Genomic DNA, 21,071 nt, shown 5'->3' with positions numbered 1-21,071 from the left:
AAAAAAAAAAAAAAAGAGTTTTTTATGTGGTCTATTTTGGTGCATATCAATGGCTAAGTTCTTCCATCTACGTAAGAGAAGGAGGAGATCATTCCCTTGCGGTTGGTTATGTAAGAAGCAATGACGGTATGAATTGTTTTCGGCTTTACCGACGAGGCACACTTGGTTAGAGCACTTATCGTTAATTAGTAGCAGAGTTATTGTAATTTGAGGCATGGTTCAAGTTTGTCACAACAAAAGGCAATTGTGTAGCCTCATGATTTGATGACATTGGGAGATATGGTCTTAGAGCATCTCCATTCGAGTAGCTATTCATTGACACATCATCATAACGTTAACAATTGACTCATTGTTTCACCTTCCAACCGATTAGTTTGTTATACGTGGAAATGACTAACGAGAAGGCTTAGTCAAATTTGACTAATCCGAGCCAAACTATCAAAACAACTCTCTCTCTCTCTCTCTCTCTCTCTCTCTCTCTCTCTCTCTCTCTCTCTCTCTCTCTCTCTCTCTCTCTCTCTCTCTCTCTCTCTCAGAAACCCATAATACACACATAACCTCTTCAACTCATATCTCTTCTTTTCTAGAACTTGGATCTCCAATCATCTGATGAAATGGATTAATCCTTAGATGCAACATGCCAAAATTATCAGGGTGCATGGAGATTGGAAAATTATAGGGTAAGCCCCAAAGATCAATAGATGTTGTCAATTGGGGATAAGAAGAATTTGCATCTTCTGGGTCTGATATAAATAGGCTTGTCAATTGCATTCAAAATTTAGATTCAGATGGCTTCTTTTCTAGGTTTATAGGTGGTTACGAGACGGTTTGTGTGGAATATTTTGATTTAAGACTAGAACTAGTGGATTGTGATTATTTGTTCCTCTGACAAATCTACTGGTTAATTAATCTGTATGTGATCTTGTCTCAATTTTTATCTATTGTTTTTATTTATCATTTTATCTAATTATCTTGAATTAACTGAGTTTGAGAAGATCACATTTTGATTTTTCTTAGGTGCAAAAACTTAGAGACCAGAATAAATTGATACAACTAGCTAAAACAATATTCCAACTTGGTCAATTATTATTTTAACATTTAAATTAGATATTTCCATTTGAGATTAGCCAAAATAGTTCATGTTATATTTGCTATGTCACATATCAAATTTTGAATTTGTCAAAACCAAATAGCTAATTGGTTGGAGATGCTCATAGGTTTTGGTTTGGTGGAGAGGGTTATGAGGCTGAGTCATTAGACGGAGTAGAGTATTAGTGTCATTGTGGCCCTCCAGAGGTGATTGCCAATGATGGTGACCGGTTTGATAAACATTGGTGGTGGACGGGATATCGGGGGCATAGATGTATTTTAGTTTGGTGCTAGGGGTGGTCTTGATGTTGGGGTTGAATAGGAATATAATTATTTAAGCTTCTACATTTTTGGGTTTTAGGCTTCACTAAGCTAGAGTCAACTTCGGATAATATTTTTTATCTATTGTTTAAGGGCTAGAAATAACGATGTTTAAGAGTATGATCTCTGATGACGCACATTTCAAACAACGGTTTCTCTCTCGTTGTCTAATAAAAACTCAAATATAATAAAACCTCTATAAATGAATAATGTTGAATTTTGAGAAAAATATTATTTTTGAGGAGTTATTGTATAATCGATAAATGAATAAATTATTAATTTATTAATAAATTATTATTATTATCATTTAGAAAGTTTTCTTGTTGTTTTTAAATGAATTAGGTAACTTTTTAATTGGATATCTAATTCTATTATATTTATTTGCTTTCCTCATTTAGTACAATGTGATGTGTAAAAATAACTTCAAAATGGTAACTTAAAAAAATACATTCCTTAATTTGTACTATGAATTTTGATTACTATTTCTTTTATGTATTTGATCGATTATTAATATTTTAGTGAATATTTAAAGATCTATTTAATTAATTATTACTTTATTAATATCTTATTCATTGAGACCTAAAGAGTCTAAAAAATTATTATCTTATGCATTTATTGAGAATCGTAGTAATATACTCTGGTACTGAGTCGGGACTAGAGAAAATTATTATTTAATCGAGGTTATTAATTTATCGAATATTCAATTATCAAGACTAAATTGTAGATATTTTCATACTACATCAACAAGTTTTATGTAGTATGTAACATGACCTCAAACAGTAGAAATTTTATACTCACACATCAATCTTTCTCTAACATCTGATATCAACTCAAACATTAGAAGTTTTAAACCAATTCTGCATGGAGTGGCATGAGTAGCTAATCTTCAAATCCTAATTTCATATTTTCTTTGACATACAAATAGGCCATCTGAACGGTCTTACATTTCTAATGCAAGTCTTTCATGTCAAATTAACTCTGAGTATCATCTTTAACTAGATGAAATAAGAGAATCAGAGAACCTAGTGATGATGATATCATTGACATAGAAAAGAAGAAACACATGATCTGAGTAATGACACTTAATGAATAGGCTTGGATAAACATAGGAGGCATAAAAACCAATACATGGTAAAAAAAAGTGTGAACCTTTCATTCCAGGCTCTTCGTGCCTATTTTGAACCATACAAAGACAAAGCATGCAAAATTGGGTTGAATTGGATCCGGCGGATATATCCACGCGGTTACACCATATATACTTTTTCATTGAGTGAACCATGTAAAAATACATCGTTCACATCCCTGATACACATTCTAATTAAAATATCATATTAAACAAACACAAGCTCAAATAGTAGTCGAAAAGAAATGATTATCTATATTTCTAGCATATCAAACATAATTATCTATAGTTTTTTTTATCACAAAGCATCATTCAAGTAAAACCTGAATACAACGAGTTCGGGGCATGACTCAACATACACGGACACTTACCCACAAGATTTCAATAAGAAATCTACCATGACACGTACAGGGAAACTAGAAAAAAAAAACACTAATTTAGAAACACAAAAACACAAAAACACAAACACAGAATAACAACAATAATGGCCAAGCAACTATGCAGCTTGAATCAGAGCCCGGATTACATTATTCAGTCACAACAGGACCTTTCTGCTATGAGGATACAAAGCTCCATCTTTGGATATTAGGTTGAGGAAATTTGTTGGCAGAATCGAACCTGATTATTTATAGTTGACAAATATAAATTATTTCTTCATGCAAGTTAGTGAAAATTGTTACACTATCTTTTATACTAGTCTAAGATAACTACAAAAACCTATTGTGGTTTACTGAAATGAAAACATGCGATTAATGAAGGGCTTCAAATACTAAACCATATCTTCTTCAAGCTGCTAGTTCGAATCATTTTGATATGTCGTGTCTACGTATCGAATCATGTCTAATACGGAGACTCGTGTCCGTGTCCGTGCTACTTAGATATACGCCTATTAATTCATTTAGCTATCATTAACTTCAGTTTGTCATGCAAGAAGTCAATGCACGTAATTAGTTAGTAGTAGATCGATTTTAGTGGAACTCTTTAAAATTTAACATTTTTACCAATTCTCGTCAACATGTTTATTTTGCAAAATCGTTGGGTGTGTAGGGAGAAATTATTATATGTACCCGCCACATATCCCACGTGGCGTACCGCCTTAATGTTATGTCAATTTTTTATTGTGATTGTTTCTGATTGGTTTTTATATGTAAATAAACTTTTGTCATTTTCACCACGTGCATGTTAATTATATCATGACGTAATATGATTGACTGGGTACATCACATAACAGTGTCACGTGGTGTGGCGGGTACACAGAATAATTACTCGGTGTGTAGGCTCGAATTAATTTATTATATGCTCTGATATTCCATATATTACTGTACTGAATCATTGATATGCATGATCATAGCTATGTGAACTATCGGGAGTGAGAATGTGAGATCACAAGCTATATTACAAAAGAAAATGGGTCAAATAAGCACAACAAGCTAGCCAAATATATACATACATGTATCATGTACGTGTATCCCTTTCTGAAAGGCGCATACAGTCAAAATGTCACAAATTCTGATACGTCATGCAAACATGAAGGTACACATATTGGCCTCCATAAGGTGATGAAGACAAAAGGAATGAAGATCAAACAAAGGGGGAGCATTGAGGACATTTCCTAGTCGGACTAGGAAACACATCTTGCGGCAAGATTTTGTGAGTTGGTCGAATCGAACATATATGGAAATATATATGGGATTATATATGGGGAGAATAAAGTATATTTGGAAAAATAGTTTCAAATATATTTATTTTAAAATGTATTCCATATGTATCGTTTTTCCTTTTCTATAGAAGGATGTATTAGGAAAGGATTTAGGTTGATTACCTATTTGTACTAGGGTTAGGGAATGCATGGCCGGCTGTGATATATATAGGAGGTATACATGCAGTAGGTGAGAGAGCCTTAAGGAGATACACGGCGAGAAAGAAGAAGAAAAAGAGAGAAGGAGAGAAAGAGAGAAAAAGAAGAAAAGAGGTGAATCTATAGAGAAGAAAATTCACAAAAAGAGAAGCTTAGTGCTAGGAGATCTTTGTGACTCCATTGAATACCTTAGTGACAACATCAACGTCTCTTAGTGAGGTTGATCATCCGTGTGACTACAACGATCTTAGTGAGGTTGTATCGACACTTGAAGCAACGATCTTAGTGAGGTTGTTTCATACTTGATTGTGACTATCAAGTAAGAAGTATTTTTACTTTTGAGAATAATATTATTATTGATTAAGGTGTAATCATTGTAATATCGTTTATTCAATAGAAAAGTAAAATTCTTCTACATATTCCGCTGCTATTACTCGTTGTTGTTCTATCTTGTATTTTCAAAACATAAATTACATTTTAGGGTTTGGATAATGTCATGGGCAATGGATTTCCAGACATGCCACATTCTATTCGGTTCAATGAGCCGTAGTACAAGGACTATTATTTACATATGTCCATTAGTATCTCGACAAAGATATTGGGATTGAGAAAATGGTGTATGTTATGTTAGGTAATATCCCTCCAAGTTTTCTTCGACTCCTAGCGACTTGTCCCCTTCTCAATAACTCATATCATTCTCTCGGGTTTTCAGCAAAACTCCATCCCCAAGAAGCCAGACACTAGATCATTTTCTCTTGGCTCGCTTAGAGTTTTCTGGAATCGGTCTTTCCATAGAAGAATACATAGGTCAGAATTTGCGGCCATTTTGGGATACAGAATCACGTTGCAATTCAGTAAAGAGTTGCTGGCTGGAGTACGTACGTTGTTGGTTTGTTTGAGAAGTGGGAACTGTGGAGATGATTTAGATCGAATCCAAGGTTTTCGACAGAGATTTGGGTGGCAAAAATGAAAGGATGAAACTGTTGAACATGTTTCAGTTGGGGCGTTGTTTGTGTCTTAATGTGTTCAGGAGAATATTACATTTCATCGTGTCGATCATTAGCTGTATGTTACCCTTGTGCTAAGTCCACTTTCAGGTTCTCTCCAGATTCTTCGAATTCTTTTTCATTTTTATGTACCTCTCCAGGTACATGGGATTTTTATTCAAATAGGTTTTCTCCCGTTTAGACCAAAAAGGGCATGGCAGTTTTGTTGTTTCATTCATAACTTGGGTTCTGGTCTCTAGAGTAGACGATCAGTGTAGTTGCCTGAGTATATATGCATATTAATTCTAAATTGAAGTAATGATGAACTGATGATGTGAATAGCGCTTAAATACACTGATTCAAGACACATGCATCAGTCTCATTTTAAGAGGACATACTCCTACACAGGTTGTAAGAAAATGGTGAAAAATAGATGGAATAACAGTAATGTGAAGTGTTGTGCCCATATTTAGACAGTATACTTTGAGGCTTAACTGACTTTGCCTCTAATTGGCATTACAAATATCTTTCCAAAGGACCAACAACATTGTCACTAGGTTGAAGAAGCTTCAAAAGTAGATCGAGGAACCAACTACGTACATACGAGCAAAGTTTAACCCGATTGGACCTGAATGTGAATGAGCTCATCGATCGTTATCCTCTAATTTATATGAACCCCGCAAACAATATAAATTATTGGTGCATGTCGTGCAAATACTTACTGGCCGGGCATGCACTCTGGAGAGTTAGGTCTGGGCATCAGCGACAGACCATCCTGCATTTACCACAAACCCTTCCATCTTCAGATTTTCCCTTCAGACATGTTCATTCTCCATAGTATGGAGTATGGACAGACTGGAGTACTAAGACGTGTCTGCAAATCCATAGAAAGTTAAAAACGCAATAGGAAAACCCTTCCAGAATCGAACACACGAAAACCGTTACTCATCCCTAGCTAGCAGTTTGAAGATCATAAAATTCAGTCTTCTGGACATCCCGGAACATGTAATCACTGTATATCTGCCAAGTCGATCTTGTTCATTATAATATATCAATTCAGAGCACTATAGGAAAGCCCCTGGACGCCATTTGGGTCCTACAGTGCAACAAATTCCGCAGAATTAATGCTACGAGTGCAAGGGCTCTGACCAGACTATCGGTGTTGAGGACGAATGCCAGTAAGTACAAGGGTGACAGTTGTGCTGGAGAAGCAAACATTCTAAGTCCCTGTGGAGAAAGGAAAGTACGTAAAATTAATGGGCAGAAGATCACATTTCCCAGCATAGCCAATGAAGCTTTTAACACCATCGCAAGGGATATTGTTTTTGTCTTTCCAACAGGAGTATCCCAAGTTTAAGCGAAACGAGGACGACCTAAAGTATGAGCATACTGCATACCTGGTCCCTAGAGCTAGCAGGAGAGGAAAAATATATTAAACTTTCTTAATCGATTTATACATATTGATATCATATATATAATCAGAAAGCATACACTTTTGACAACAATTATCTCACAATCCCCTCCGTGATTCACGCTAACACTCCCCCTTAAGTTGGTGCATACATATCAACCATGCCCAACTTGCTAAGTGAATCATAAAAGACATTTTTAGACACTCCTTTTGTGAGCATATCGCCAAGTTGCTCTTCTGTAGGAACAAAAGGAAAACTGATGATTTTTGCGTCTAGTTTCTCCTTTATAAAGTGACGATCAACTTCCACATGTTTTGTACGATCATGTTGCACAGGATTCTGGGAAATATCAATAGCTGCCTTGTTGTCACAGTACAGCTACATAGTACACTGAGGCTTAATACCCAAATCTTGTAGCAAATTTCTAAGTCATAATAATTCGTATACTCCCTCAGCCATACCTCTGTATTCTGCTTCAGCACTAGATCGAGCTACCACTTTTTGTTTCTTACTCTTCCATGTAACAAGATTACCCCAACACAGGTAAAGTACTCTGATGTAGATCTTCGATCTGTTATATTTCCAGCCCAGTCTGCATCCGTGAAACCACAAACCTCGAGGATATTTTTGTGTTTAGAGAACATGACTCATCTCCCTGGAGCTGACTTTAAGTACCTCAAAATCCTTACAACAGCATCCATGTGGTCCACACTGGGATTATGCATGAACTGACTCACTACACTTACTGCATACGCAACATCTGGTCTGGTATGTGATAAATAAATCAGATGTCCAACTAACCTCTGATAACGAGATTTTTCAGTAGGCACTTGATCTGGATATTCTGCTAACCGATGGTTCTGCTCAATAGGAGTATCAATGGGAGTGCAATCCAGCATACCGGTCTCTGTTAGTAGATCAAGGATGTACTTCCTCTGACACAGATAGATACCATCACTTCTCCGGGCTACCTCAATACCCCAAGAAGTACTTGAGTGTACCTAGGTCTTTTATCTCAAACTCTGTGACTAGCTGTTTCTGTAATTTATCCACCTCAACAATATCATTCCCAGTAACTACCATATCATCAACATATATAATTAGGGCTGTTACCTTCCCTTGTTGATGTTTGAGAAATAATGTGTAGTCTGAATTACTCTGTCTGTAGCCAATTGTCCTCATGAATTGTGAGAATCTTCCAAACCAAGCACGAGGTGACTGTTTAAGACCATATAAAGATTTTCTCAATCTGCATGCAAAGTTATTTGGAGAAGCGGCCGCATACCCCGACGGAAGATCTATGTACACTTCTTCTGTAAGATCTCCATGAAGGAATGCATTCTTAACATCAAAATGTCTAAGTGGTCAGTTTAAGCTAGCAGCACAAGAGAGCAATACCCGAATAGTGTTTATCTTTGCAACAGGTGCAAATGTCTCATCATAGTCTATGCCATATGTCTGGGTGAACCCTTTTGCTACTAGACGTGCTCTATACTGGCTCACTGATCCATCTGGATTATGCTTCACTGTAAACACCCAACGACATCCCACAGTCTTCTTGCCGTGTGGTGGAGATACAAGCTCCCAAGTACTGCTCTTTTGTAATGCTCTCATCTCTTCCTCCATTGCTTTCCTCCATTTTGGATATCTTAATGCATCATGCACTTTGTTAGGTATTGATACAGTAGATATTTGATTCACAAATGATTTATATGACTTAGACAATATTTTGGTAGACATAAAATTTACCACAGGATATTTAGTTTTAGCCTGAAGGATAGGTTCATATTTTTTTATAGGCTGACCCCGAGTAGACCTATTTGGCAAGACATATTGTCTACTATTAGCTTCACTAGTATTAGTCCCAATAGAATGACTAACCTTAGATGAGTGATCTTTCGTACCAGGAGAGCATTGGTCAGGTGTAGAAACAGTACTACGAGAGCATGAGGGGCAGTTGTGTTGTCATCTGCTGGTACCTGAATTTCTAGAGTGACTTCATTGCCGGATTCATCCGGTGGTGCATGTGTAGCTGACACATTGGTAATCTCAATAAAACCTGTCACCATATCTACTGGTTTACTTATCTCCCCCTCTTCAAAATATGAATTCTCCCCCTGAAAAGCAGTATCGGAAGAGGCAAAATAGCTCATGTCCTCAAAGAAAGTAACATCCATAGTGACATAGTACTTCCCGGTAGGCGGATGATATCACTAATACCATTTTTGATGTCCGCCATACCCAACAAACACACATTTAACGGCCCGGGCATCCAACTTAGATCTCTGGTGTTTTGAAAGATGGACAAAAGCAATACAACCGAAAACACGGGCAGGAAGATTATGAAAAGAGGGTAAGGAGACATGAGATGCAAGCACCTCATATGTAACTTTTCCCTGAAGAACACGAGAGGGAAGACGATTAATGAGGTGTGCGGAAGTTATGACAGCATCACCCCAAAGGTATTTGGGCATATGGGCACTAAAAAGAATACACCGAGCCATGTCAAGTAAGTGACGATTTTTCCTTTCAGAAACGCCATTCTGCTTAGGTGTATAAGGACACGTTGTTTGATGAACAATTCCATGTGTGTTAAGGAACTCCTGAAAGACATGATTCACATATTTCCCTCCATTATCAGAACGAATAACTCTAATTGTGGCATTATATTGTGTTTGGACAGTGGTATAAAAGGCTTGAAAAGCGGAAAAAACCTCATCTTTAGTTTTGAGGAGAACAATCCATGAAAGACGGGTGCAATCATCAATAGATGACACATAATACCGCATCCTTGACACAGTAGACTCTTTGGAGGGTCCCCAAACATCAGAATGAATTAATTCAAAAGGAAGAATATGTTTATTAGAAGTACTAAGGGAATAAGTAGATCGATGACTCTTACCCAAAACACATGTCTCACAACGTAAAAGTGACTCATCCACACTAATGAACAAAGTAGGCATAGATGTTTTCATAACACTAAAAGATGGATGCCCTAAACGACGATGCCATAACCCAACTTCACTTAACTTGTCAGAAGTGGACATTAAAGAGGTCCGAAACTGTGCCCATGGTTTCTCCCCCGCATATGTCTGATCCAGATGAAACAACCGGCCCCTCAGATACCCCCGACCAATTAACTCCCCGGTGAGAAGATTCTTAAATATCACATACATGGGAAAAAATGTCACAGAGCATTTAGCGTTAGCGTTCAATTGGAGAACATATATCAAATGATGAGATAAAGCAGGTACATAGAGCATATTGTGAAGCTCTATTGTGGGAGTAACACGAACTGACCCTTTCCCTAATACGGGAAATGCCTCACCATTAGCATTAGTAACATAGGGTACTGGTGGTGGAGACAATACAGTAAAATAAGATTTGTCATAAGTCATATGATCAGACGCACCCGAATCAATAATCCACGTATCAAAACCAACAAAGTTAGAAATATTTAAAGCCATAACAATTTTGCCACGACCAGCTATGGATACGGTAGGTATTGTTACCAAAAACTGATATAAATCTGTCTTGGGTGCACGCGCACTGTCGGTGAACCTACACTGATAATAAAAAAATACCAATTCTGGGCCAGGTCAGGTCCGGTTCGTTTGGATCGGGTCAGATCAAATTCGGGTCGGGGCTAATATGGGCCGGGCCGGGCGGGTCGTAGCTGGGCCGAACCGGGTAGGTCGGATCCAAATCCAGAGCCATCAGCGATTTCAACGGGCGGGTCGAATTTCGGCCAGACTTTCACCGGCGATGTCAATAGAGGGCTTGATGCGGCGGTTCCCTTGGAGGATAGCTTGCAGCGGCGCCTGCGGTGCAAAGGTTGCAGCGGCGGAAGGAGATGTCGCCGAGGGAGATCGAAGACCGGCAGAACAAGGATGGCACGCGGGGTGAGCAGAGCTTATCGGCGGGAGAACGCGCGGGGTGAGCTGAGCTGATCGGAGAGGAGCTCGGCGGGGTGAGCTGAGCTTATCGGCGGGAGCTTGGCGGTTCCAAGGGAGCTTAGAGCTAGAAGCGGTTCCGAGGGAGCTTGGAGCTAGAAGCGGTTCCGAGCTTGGAGCGGTTCTGAGTCGGGTATTTCGACTTGTGGCTTGCTTTGCTACCAGCTTGCTGACGTCGGAGGATGGACTGTGCTCCGAGATATGGTAACAGAAAGCTCGGCTGACGAGCTTGCACACTGCAGAGAAAAACAAACCCAGAAAAACAGAGCACTGCTCTGATACCAAGAGGAAAAATATATTAAACTTTCGTAATCGATCTATACATATTGATATCCTATATATAATCAAAAAGCATACACTTTTGACAGCAATTATCCCATAATCCCCTCTGTGATTCACGGCAACAGCAGGCACTCTATATATATGAGTTCCAATTTTGGTTGACACACTTTGGATGGTCTGCACCTTCAGGTTAAGTCACAACCTGGAGAAGTTGTCAACCCTAGCTAACTAGCAGTAAAAGCTATAAACGATGAGGACATGACTCAGGAGTGGGCGAATGGCATTTAGTCATTTACCAAGGGCAGTGATATATCCCCAGTTCACTCAAGAATTTCCAAATTCCGTTTGATAAGGAACTAGACGAATGCTAGGCGACTATGATATGCATAATGTGAGCAAGGTATATCATGAAAAAAGAGAGAGAGCGGAGCTCAAGAGGCATATAAGGAAGATGGGTGCCGATCTCCAATCTAACCTAAATATAAGCAATCAACACAAACTATAATAACCCGATTTTTCGGAAACCAATTATTAAATTTTTATAATTCAATAAGTTTGTAAAAGTGATTAAAACACATTTATTTTGCTTTGCGACGTTGTAAAATCCAAAACGGAAACATTATCAGAACTTTTAATTAGAAAAACGTTACGTTTCCGCAACGCGAGAATCGACTTTTACCCCGTCGCTCGTTTGTGAAAACTTCCTTCACAAAAGTTGTAGAGCTCGTCGATGCGAGTTCGTGGACATATCACGCGTTTTGATCGGACGTCGTACGTTAAAGTTATTAACGACTGAAGTTAGTTTCCGATTTTGAAAAAGGGTATAAAAAAGAAAAATGTGGAACTAGGGTTTTCAATTTAGGGTTTAGAAATACGTAAATACGTGCGGCGGCGCGTGAACAGTGATTTCAAACAGTAAATTTTGTAACATTTATTTTTACGTACGGTAAATGTAAATTACGTACAGTAATTATAAAAGTAATTTCTGAAGGGTAAATCGGTAATTATTATTGACTGAGTCAGTATATACGATTGAATAGTACATGGATGTACAGAAATACGTAAATACGATATACTCGTACAGAAATACGTAAATAGTATGTACTCGTACAAGAATACGTAATTAATATGTATTTGTACAGTAATATGTGAATAGTGATTACGTGAACGTTAATTTCGTAAAAATAAAAAATTGCTGAACAGTAAAACATTTTTACGGTTTTGGCATTTAAGGTTTTACGTAACGATTCTAAATTCATTTCTTATTTATTCTAGGTGATCGACACAACAAGTAAATGATTCGAATTCAGAATCGTGGAATTTACGCTTAGGAATATAAGGTGACGAATCTACCCTTGCGGAGATTCATGATTACACTTAATTAAAAAGAATGAACTATGATATGTATAAGATATAGTGGATTGTGTATGTGTATAATTGGTAAAATAGGTACATATATTTGGTTTGCTATATTATATATTGTCATAATTTCCATTTGCGAATGAGTTCATTTTAGCGTTGATGTTTATTTATTTGAGCATGTCGATTTGAGTTGTATAATATCATGTGATGATTGTTTGTACGTGGTTTTAACTTGAGTTATGTTAAAACGTTTTTTTTTGTGGTCTGTGGACCTGTCTTCGGACGTGTTTTTCTGTCTTCGGACCTGTCTTCGGACGTGTTGGCATGTCGGAACCTAGCGTTGGTCGGGCGAAAAGTTACGATACAGTTAGAGCTCTAGTCTGTCTGCCGGTGTACTGCATGAGAGGTAACAGATGGGTTATCGGCTTATAAGTACCCATATTTTAGATATTGGGTAGCAAGTGGTTGCCCAATGTCGGCGGCGTACTATCATGAGGGGTAACCTAGGTTGCACGGAAACGCGCATTTCCGGCCATTTCCCATTGCGGAAACGGAAACGTTTCTGAAACGCCAGGAAACGCGTTTGTAAAAAAGTAAAATTTGGGAACGTCTGGGAAATGCGTTTCTCGTAAAACAGAAACACCTTAGTAACTATCTTGGAAACGCGAGGGTAGATTCGGCTATTCAGTATTAGGTTACTCCCTGCCTCGATCTCTCATTCTTCTCCGCCTCTTTCATTCGTCTCTATCTTGCGCCTCTCTTTCTCGTCTGTTCTCTATCTTCTTCTTCTTCCCAATCTTCTCCAATCTCTCTCTCTCTCTCTCCATACAAGGAACCTACTTCTGCGGCTCTTCTCCCTAAGTCCCACCGTCAATCCACCATCGCTGGTTAAGGAGCTCGATTCGCACAGGTTCTGCGGCCTCTTCTCCGTAAGTCCCACCGTCAATCCTTAAGGAGCTCGATTCGCACAGGTCTGATCGCACTTCAATATGTTTTTCTTGTTTCGAATTTAGCTTTTCGCTTTTATAGGGTTTGAATTTCAATTTTCAATTGAGCTGATTGTTTTCAATTTTCAATTGGATTTGGGGTAAACAGGGAACTCCCACTGCGACTCAGATTGTTGAGAAACTAAAACTGAATACGCACCCAGAAGGATAAAATAAACAGAGAGAGAGATAGAGAGAGAGAGAGAGAGAGAGAGAGAGAGAGAGAGAGAGAGAGAGAAGTGACCTTGCAGGACAAGAGCTTAATGCGGCAGCCACCGGGCTGCTCTTCGACTCTGACGAGAAGAACAGGGCAGACCTCGAATGCGAAGAACTTGAACCTATACACATAGCACCTGAACGTGTTGTCGTCCACACTCTCTATCCTCTCTGTCGTACTGACTCGCCGGAAGGCTCATATACTCACCAGAAAACAAAAATAAAAAGAGTGAGAATGAAACTGAGGAGAGTTGTTGTTGTGAACAGGGAGCAAAGTCCGACATTATAGTGAGATTACTTAGGGGGCGTTGGAGCAGGGGGACGGGGACGGACTCGGTGCGGCGGGCGACGAAGCGAGCCTTGGGCGGAGACGAAACGGCGGAGACGCGGAGGCGGGGTTTGGGGGGAGGGAGAGCGAAGAGGAAGTGTTTGAGTTTGAGGCGAGGGGAGTTGGTGGAGAGTGAGCTGGCGGCCATTTTCGGTTGTGGTCTGAGAAAAATGTGGGGGAGTTTATAGGGTAAGAGAAGAAGCGCGAGGAAGGAGAAACCAACACTAGTTGGATTGGAGCAGACAGAAATACAAAGCCAAATGGAACCAGGGTAGACTGCCACTTGTTTGTTGTTTGGTTGTTCCTACTTCCTAACTCCCAAGTTTTCCTCGGGTTTGTCTATGGTTCTCCGGAGCATGCTAGGTATTTTTTTTTTTAGATATACATGTATAGTTGAAGCAGCACAAACTTTTATTCAGTTTCAATTGAATTGCTACAATCCCTATTGCTTTGCTTATTATTGCTTGTACTTGGTTCCTTATATAGGCTTAGAAGAAACTTGTTGGATAATAAATGGACATATGGAACCGAAGGAGTGTCACTGTCCCTAGTCTTGTCCTAAAACAATCTTTTCTCGGTTAATAATGGGAAAAGGCTTCGGTACATTGATGGATGCTATGCATCTTGAAATCATGTAACTCTCATTACATTTTGAGTGTAGTTAATTAATTATCAACCATATGATTTCAGATACATAGTATGCATAGTGAAACCTCTTCTCTAACCTATTTTTTCAACATGTATGATTGAAACAGTGAAACCTGCATTCAGTTACAATTGAAGACAAACCTTCAAATGCTTTAGTTATTTCCTGTTCTTAGCCCTAATTTGCACTTGATCCCAGCGATGGTAGGCAAGCGTGATTTTTATTGATTATGTAACTTTTCCGCTGTTTTGCTTCATCTATGTCTACCTTAATGGATATTGATACGCCCCGAATCGTTTCTCCTTATGATTTTACTTTTACCTTTTATCGGGAGTCGTACTAAGTGTAGGGACTCTAAATATTGACTTTTCGATGCGTAAGTTCTTCGGGAAAACCTTCTTCACGAAAGTTGTAGGGCTCGTGGATATCGGGTCTGGTACTATTCACTAGAGAGAAAACCCAGAAAACTTATGACTGGCCGATCTCCGCCGTTCGGCCACCGATTGGCGTGCCACCGGTTCCGTTCGAACTGCCTCGCCATTCCTCGTCGATCTGTATCGAAATCACGGGACGCCGACCACCGTGCAGAGAGCTGTGACGATCGGAAACCTCGGTGGAGTTGGCGCCACCGTCTCCGGCGACTTCGGAGCTCGGGGTTGCTTCTATCCGACCTAAATCCTTCCCCTGGTCCTGATTCCATGCCCTTTGTAGCCTAGACTGAGCTGCAAATTGGAGATCGGAAAGTCAACCCTCCCCTGTCGGCATCTTAGTGTTTTCCGGCCACTTCTCGGCCAACCAAGCTTCGACGCAGGTATGAAAGTTGTTTATCTCTTCTTGATTTACAACTTTGATTTTGGAGTCGAGTGGTTTTGGAGCAGTTGAAGGTGGTGGCACGTGGGGCCCACGCGCAGCTGTTGCTGGCGCGTGCGTTAGTTTTTGGAGCAGTGAGTTGCTCCATTAAATAGCATGCGTCGATATGAACTTATCGACATATTAATCGTTGAATTTGATTATCGTATGAGGTTGTTGATCTAGATTTATGTCGGTAGGAATAAAATATTTCTGTAAGCATTGTGTTAATCTAAAGTTGGCCGCTATGTATTTGTATTGATTGATAATGGATATGGTGTTATGATTTTAACTATGTGTGTCGGTTGTGATGTGTTTGTGATACGAATCATAATGGTTATGAGGTTTACGTTGTTATGGTGAATGTGGTAGGTTTGTAGTAAATGTGTGGGTTCGGTGGTTTCAGTACGTTGGAGTGTTTGGCTTGGTGAATAGTTGAACTACGAATGGCTTGATCCTTTGTAAAGGGTATGTAGGCAGCCTAACTAAGGTTTGGGTGCAGCCACAATTAATTTAGATTAGATATTAGTTTGCTTGTTTTAATTGGATTTTAATGCGTAAATAAGTTAGTTTTGGGTCGGGTCGTTTCAGATATAGTCCATTTAAAGATGTCTTTCCTACTTTCTCACAAAAAAAAAGATCTATGTTTTCATGCTTGAAGATTCATATCTATTCTCAAGATTAAAAGACTTGCCCCGTTTGGTTGACAAGAAATCTTACCATGGAAAATGAATTCATTTCAGTTTCCATGTATAGGTGTTGTTTGGTTGTAATTTAATATTGGAATGGAAATAAAAAATGTGAATTGATTGGAAATTGACTCCTTCTTAAAGACTGAAATGAATTACTTACTTAGGGGTGATATTCTATTTCCATTCTCATGGACAATGACTAATTTCCTTTTAAATTGTATCTTCTTTCCTTATAAATGACTTTTAATGAAAATTTTGATGAATTGAACATTCCATTCTAATGACTTATCAAAATAATTCCAAATTTTAGATTTCAATATCTTCCAAACACCCACATGGAAAAAAAAACATATTTTATTCCAAATTAGGTTGGAAAGGAAATTAATTCATTTTTCATGTCTTCACATTCCTGTCAACCAAATTGGGCCTATGAGTCTTTGGCATTTTGGGATGGCTATAATTTAAGTACACTTAATAATAGGCAGATGTTCCGGGAGAATTACTATTATACCCATGTGTGTGTCTTAGCCTAATAGGTTTCCTATTAGGAGATAGATTAGCATCTCCGTAATAGATTAGGACTCTGAATCCTACGGGATTGTGGTTTTGTAAATGCCTATATATAGGTCACCATATCATTCAATAATACACAATTATTTCATCCTGCATCACGTTATCACGCACTTTGCCTAAAACCCTGAACTTTTAGAGCCCTAAATTTTTTTCTCTCTCTTCTCCTCCGTCGGCCGCCGTCGATTCCAAGCTCCAGCATCTCCTCGCCGGTGCACCTCCTGCTCGCCGCCGCATCGCTGCCCCTGCAACCCCCCCCAGCAGCCCCGCACGCAGCCATCCCCGCAGCCCCTGCACGCTGCCCCTGCAGCCCCGCACGCAACCCTCCCCGCAGCCCCTGCAGCCAGCCCCTGCAGCCAGCCCCGCAGCCCCTGCACGCAGCACCGCAGGGTCTCCTCCGCATTCGCTCCGCAAAAACATCTTTTTGCCCCGCAAGTCCCCGCATCAAAGCATTCAAAATTGCTCCTCCCGCATATTCATGCAAGGGACGTGAAATTCACAAGCAAGGACTTCGCTCAAGAGAAGCTACTTCCGTATACTACAAACCTTCAGAGGTAAATTTTCATAAATGTTCCCGCTTTTGAACGTATAGATATATTATATCGGGCGCTATTAGCCTTCTTCTTGTCTAAATTCCGGCCTTTCTTATAACGCCGATGAGACTATAGAGGGATGGGTTACCCCTCTTGGTCGATGTTTTCTGTGTGACGGTCCTGGGGGAGTCACGGTTGTTTTGAAAGGGAAGTTAATCGATTTTCGTGTGGTCGCCTGAGTGCACCGCTGTTTTGGGTGTGATCATGAGTATCGCCGCTTGCATCAATTTTTCTTGTGACCATATACGTCACCCCTTCTAATTCCTATTATACTTGAATCTAATCGATTCCGTATTCGTTTTGTAGATGTCATCGCCATCTCGACCGGAATTTGGCCTTCTTGATCTAGAAGGAAAAGAATACCACCGCTGGGTTTCCGACATGGAACTCGCTTTCGAGAGCCGAGGGATCGAAGGCATGTTTGCCGACCCTCCTGCTCATTTCCCACCCATGGCTAAGACTCAGACTCTCATCTTCATGAGACGTCACATCCATGCAACTCTCAAGAGGCAATACTTGAACGTAAAAGATCCTAAAGAATTATGGGACAAACTACGCTTGCGGTATAACAACGTTCATGATAAGCTTCTTCCTGAATTGACCGTTAGATGGGATAACATCCGTCTATTGAACTATAAGAGAGTGGATGATTTCAATCAGGATATGCTATGTTTGCAATCCGATCTTGGCACCGTTGGTGTCATCAAGACCGACCTAGATCTTCTCAATAAGACATTGGACACATTTCCAATCAACTATGAGGTTCAAGCTCATACGTACCGCACTCATGTAGAGGAAGGGAAGATCCGGTCTTTTGCCGACTTAATGGCACTTTTGGCTAAGAAGGAGAGACATTATGAGATTCTCCTCAACAACAACAATAGACCTGTTGGCACTAAAAGAATTTTTACGCCACAATCTAACTATGGGAAAGCTCCTAAGCAAAAGAATCAATCAAGGAACGCTCCATATCAGCACCAAAGTAACAACTCTCGTGGTGGGAGGCAACAAGGCCGATCTCGGCCTCGGTCCAATACTTGGACCCGTGATGGTGGCGGCGCCGCACCCTTTGGGGGAGGCCGTCCCCGTCCCAAAATTCAAGGAGGCCGTGCGCCTCCTCATGCCTCCACTTCCGGTAATGGCAAGTCTCGATACTTCAAATGTGGCTCCTTCAAGCACTGTAATCGCGATTGTCGCGCTAGCAAAGAGATGATCAAGGCTTACTCCGCGTACAAGAAGTTTCTACAACCCGAATCGAATCATGTGGATGAGGACCATGAGATCGAGACTCACCATATCTCCATGAAGCCCGAGCCCCTTGCTTCTAAGGCTAGGCCTCCGGTGGCTACCATGGATACTCCCGACTTTGATTAGTCGTTTTAGCTTCTTTAGCTTTATGATTCGAGTTTTGTTATGGCCGACCGCCATTGTTATTTTCATTGACTTTGTAATAGTCTTTTGATTTTGGAATTAGAAGTTCATGTGTGATGTATTAAAGATTGGCATTCAATAAAATTTCTCAATTCTTGCTTACAAGACGATCTATTTGAGAATTTTATTTACCCGACACTTAGCATGATGATCAACGTGTGCAACTCACGTGGTTTTTAAATTGGACCCTTTTGGGTTACATGGGACCCCAATAGCACTACATTGTGAATTTGGAACTTAAAATTTGGAAAACGAACCTCAGAACGTCGAAAAACGACGTCGTTTTGCCCTTGGTCGGACCCGGACACTGTTCCAGCGTTTCCGGCACGTTTTGCCAGGGTATTCGTCGTCTTCCGGCCATTTTCCGGTGTTTCCGGCACTGCCACCCGGTTCATGCCGGCGTCCCCTGTCGGACCTGAAGTTCCGGCCTCCATACCGGCCAGTTCCGACCGCCGCCGGCCGGTTTTCCAACGAGTTTTTTCGACGATTTTTTTTCCATCGTTTCTCGTCATTTTTCTGGCATATTGCCGCAGTCCCTGCTGCCACGTTTTCCTCGTCCAAAATTCACCCGGTTTTGAGTTCTTTTGACATGGTTTTCCGGTTCGTTTTTCCGGTTTTCTCCAAGTCCGTTATATGCACTCACCGGTACTCTTTGTGTGCATTTTCCACACCATTTTTGGATGGTTTCTACCACCCTAGTTTACGGTTTGGTATTTCACTCCTTCAATACCATGATTTCCAACTCTTTAGTTGAAGAATGTAGTACTATTGCCATGTGATACATTCGATGGGATCGCGCTTTGTTCCGATTCCCTTTCTTACAATATCCTACGGCGTATTATATCGAATTGTTCCCGTGTCGCTGATTCTCTTAATTTTCATTTTGTAGATGTCCCCCGGTGAAATCGAATGTCTAGCTAATTGCGGAACCACCCACACTGTCCTACGGCACAGGCAGATGTTCACGGATCTAGTGTTTTCGACTTCTTCGATGACTACAATGATTGGCTCAAAATCCATCATTCAAGGAAGAGGCACAGCTTCTTTCATGTTGCCTAATGGTACGACTCTTAACGTCGTAGATGCTCTTTATGCGCCGAAGTCTCCCCGCACCTTGCTAAGTTTTAAGGACATACGTGCCAATGGTTTTCACCTCGATACTTATGTTGAGAATGGAGAGGAATATCTTTGTGTTACCTCTGAGAAAGCAGGTCATCGCCGCATCTTAGAGAAGATGAAGTGTCTTGGGAATGGTTTGTATCTTACTTCCATTCGGATCTTTGAATCATATGCGGTTGAACGCAACTTTTGTGATTCGGACTGTTATATGTTTTGGCATGCCCGTCTCGGGCACACTGGATGTGATATGATGATTAGAATTCTTAAAAATTCACATGGTCATCCATTTTTCAAGTCCCGGAAGCGATTGGAGGATCACCTCACCCGTGCTCCGCACGGTGAGGCCGTGTCTACCCATGCACTGCATGGTGTGGCCGAGCATGCCTCACTCGGCAGCTCCACGGCTTTCATGCCGTCAGTAGCGGCATCCCCTCCTTCACAGGAGCTTGTGATGCCTCCCGTGCTTTCAAATGCATCCATGGCAATTTCTGATGCCCATCGCTCGTTTTGCAAAGCTTGTTCTCTTGCTAAATTTCAAGGAAGTCCTTCTTTTGCTAGGGCTTCGACCGAGAACATTTCATTCTTACAACGTATCCAAGGTGACATTTGTGGACCTATTCAACCAGAATGCGGACCTTTTCGATATTTTATGGTATTGGTTGATGCATCGACGCGTTGGTCACACGTCGCTTTGTTATCCACAAGGAATGCTGCATTTGCCAAGTTATTAGTTGAGATCATCAAACTTCGGGCTCACCACCCCGATTATCCTGTCAAATCCATTCGTTTGGATAATGCTGGAGAATTCACCTCCAAAACTTTTGATGATTACTGCATGTCTATTGGGATCGAAGTTGAACATCCCGTTCCTCATGTTCATTCACAGAACGGTCTAGCAGAGGCTACCATCAAGCGTATTCAGCTTGTTGCTCGGGCAATGGTTATGGGTACTAACCTGCCAGTCTCTGCGTGGGGATATGCAGTGTTGCATGCAGCGACACTTATTCGTTTCCGACCCACGGCTAACCAAGCGTTTAGTGCGTACCAGATGGTAACTGGTTACGAACCCAATATTTCACACTTACGCATCTTTGGTTGCGCCGTTTATGTGCCTATTACGCCTCCGCTGCGTACTAAGATGGGTCCTCAGAAACGATTAGGTATCTATGTTGGCTATAATTCCCCAACGATTGTCCGCTACTTAGAACCAACCACCGGAGATCTCTTTACTGCAAGATTTGCAGATTGTCACTTT

The sequence above is a fragment of the Argentina anserina genome, chromosome 7 (assembly GCF_933775445.1).
Source record: "Argentina anserina chromosome 7, drPotAnse1.1, whole genome shotgun sequence".
Classification (NCBI taxonomy): domain Eukaryota; kingdom Viridiplantae; phylum Streptophyta; class Magnoliopsida; order Rosales; family Rosaceae; genus Argentina; species Argentina anserina.
This window is presented reverse-complemented; position numbering follows the sequence as displayed.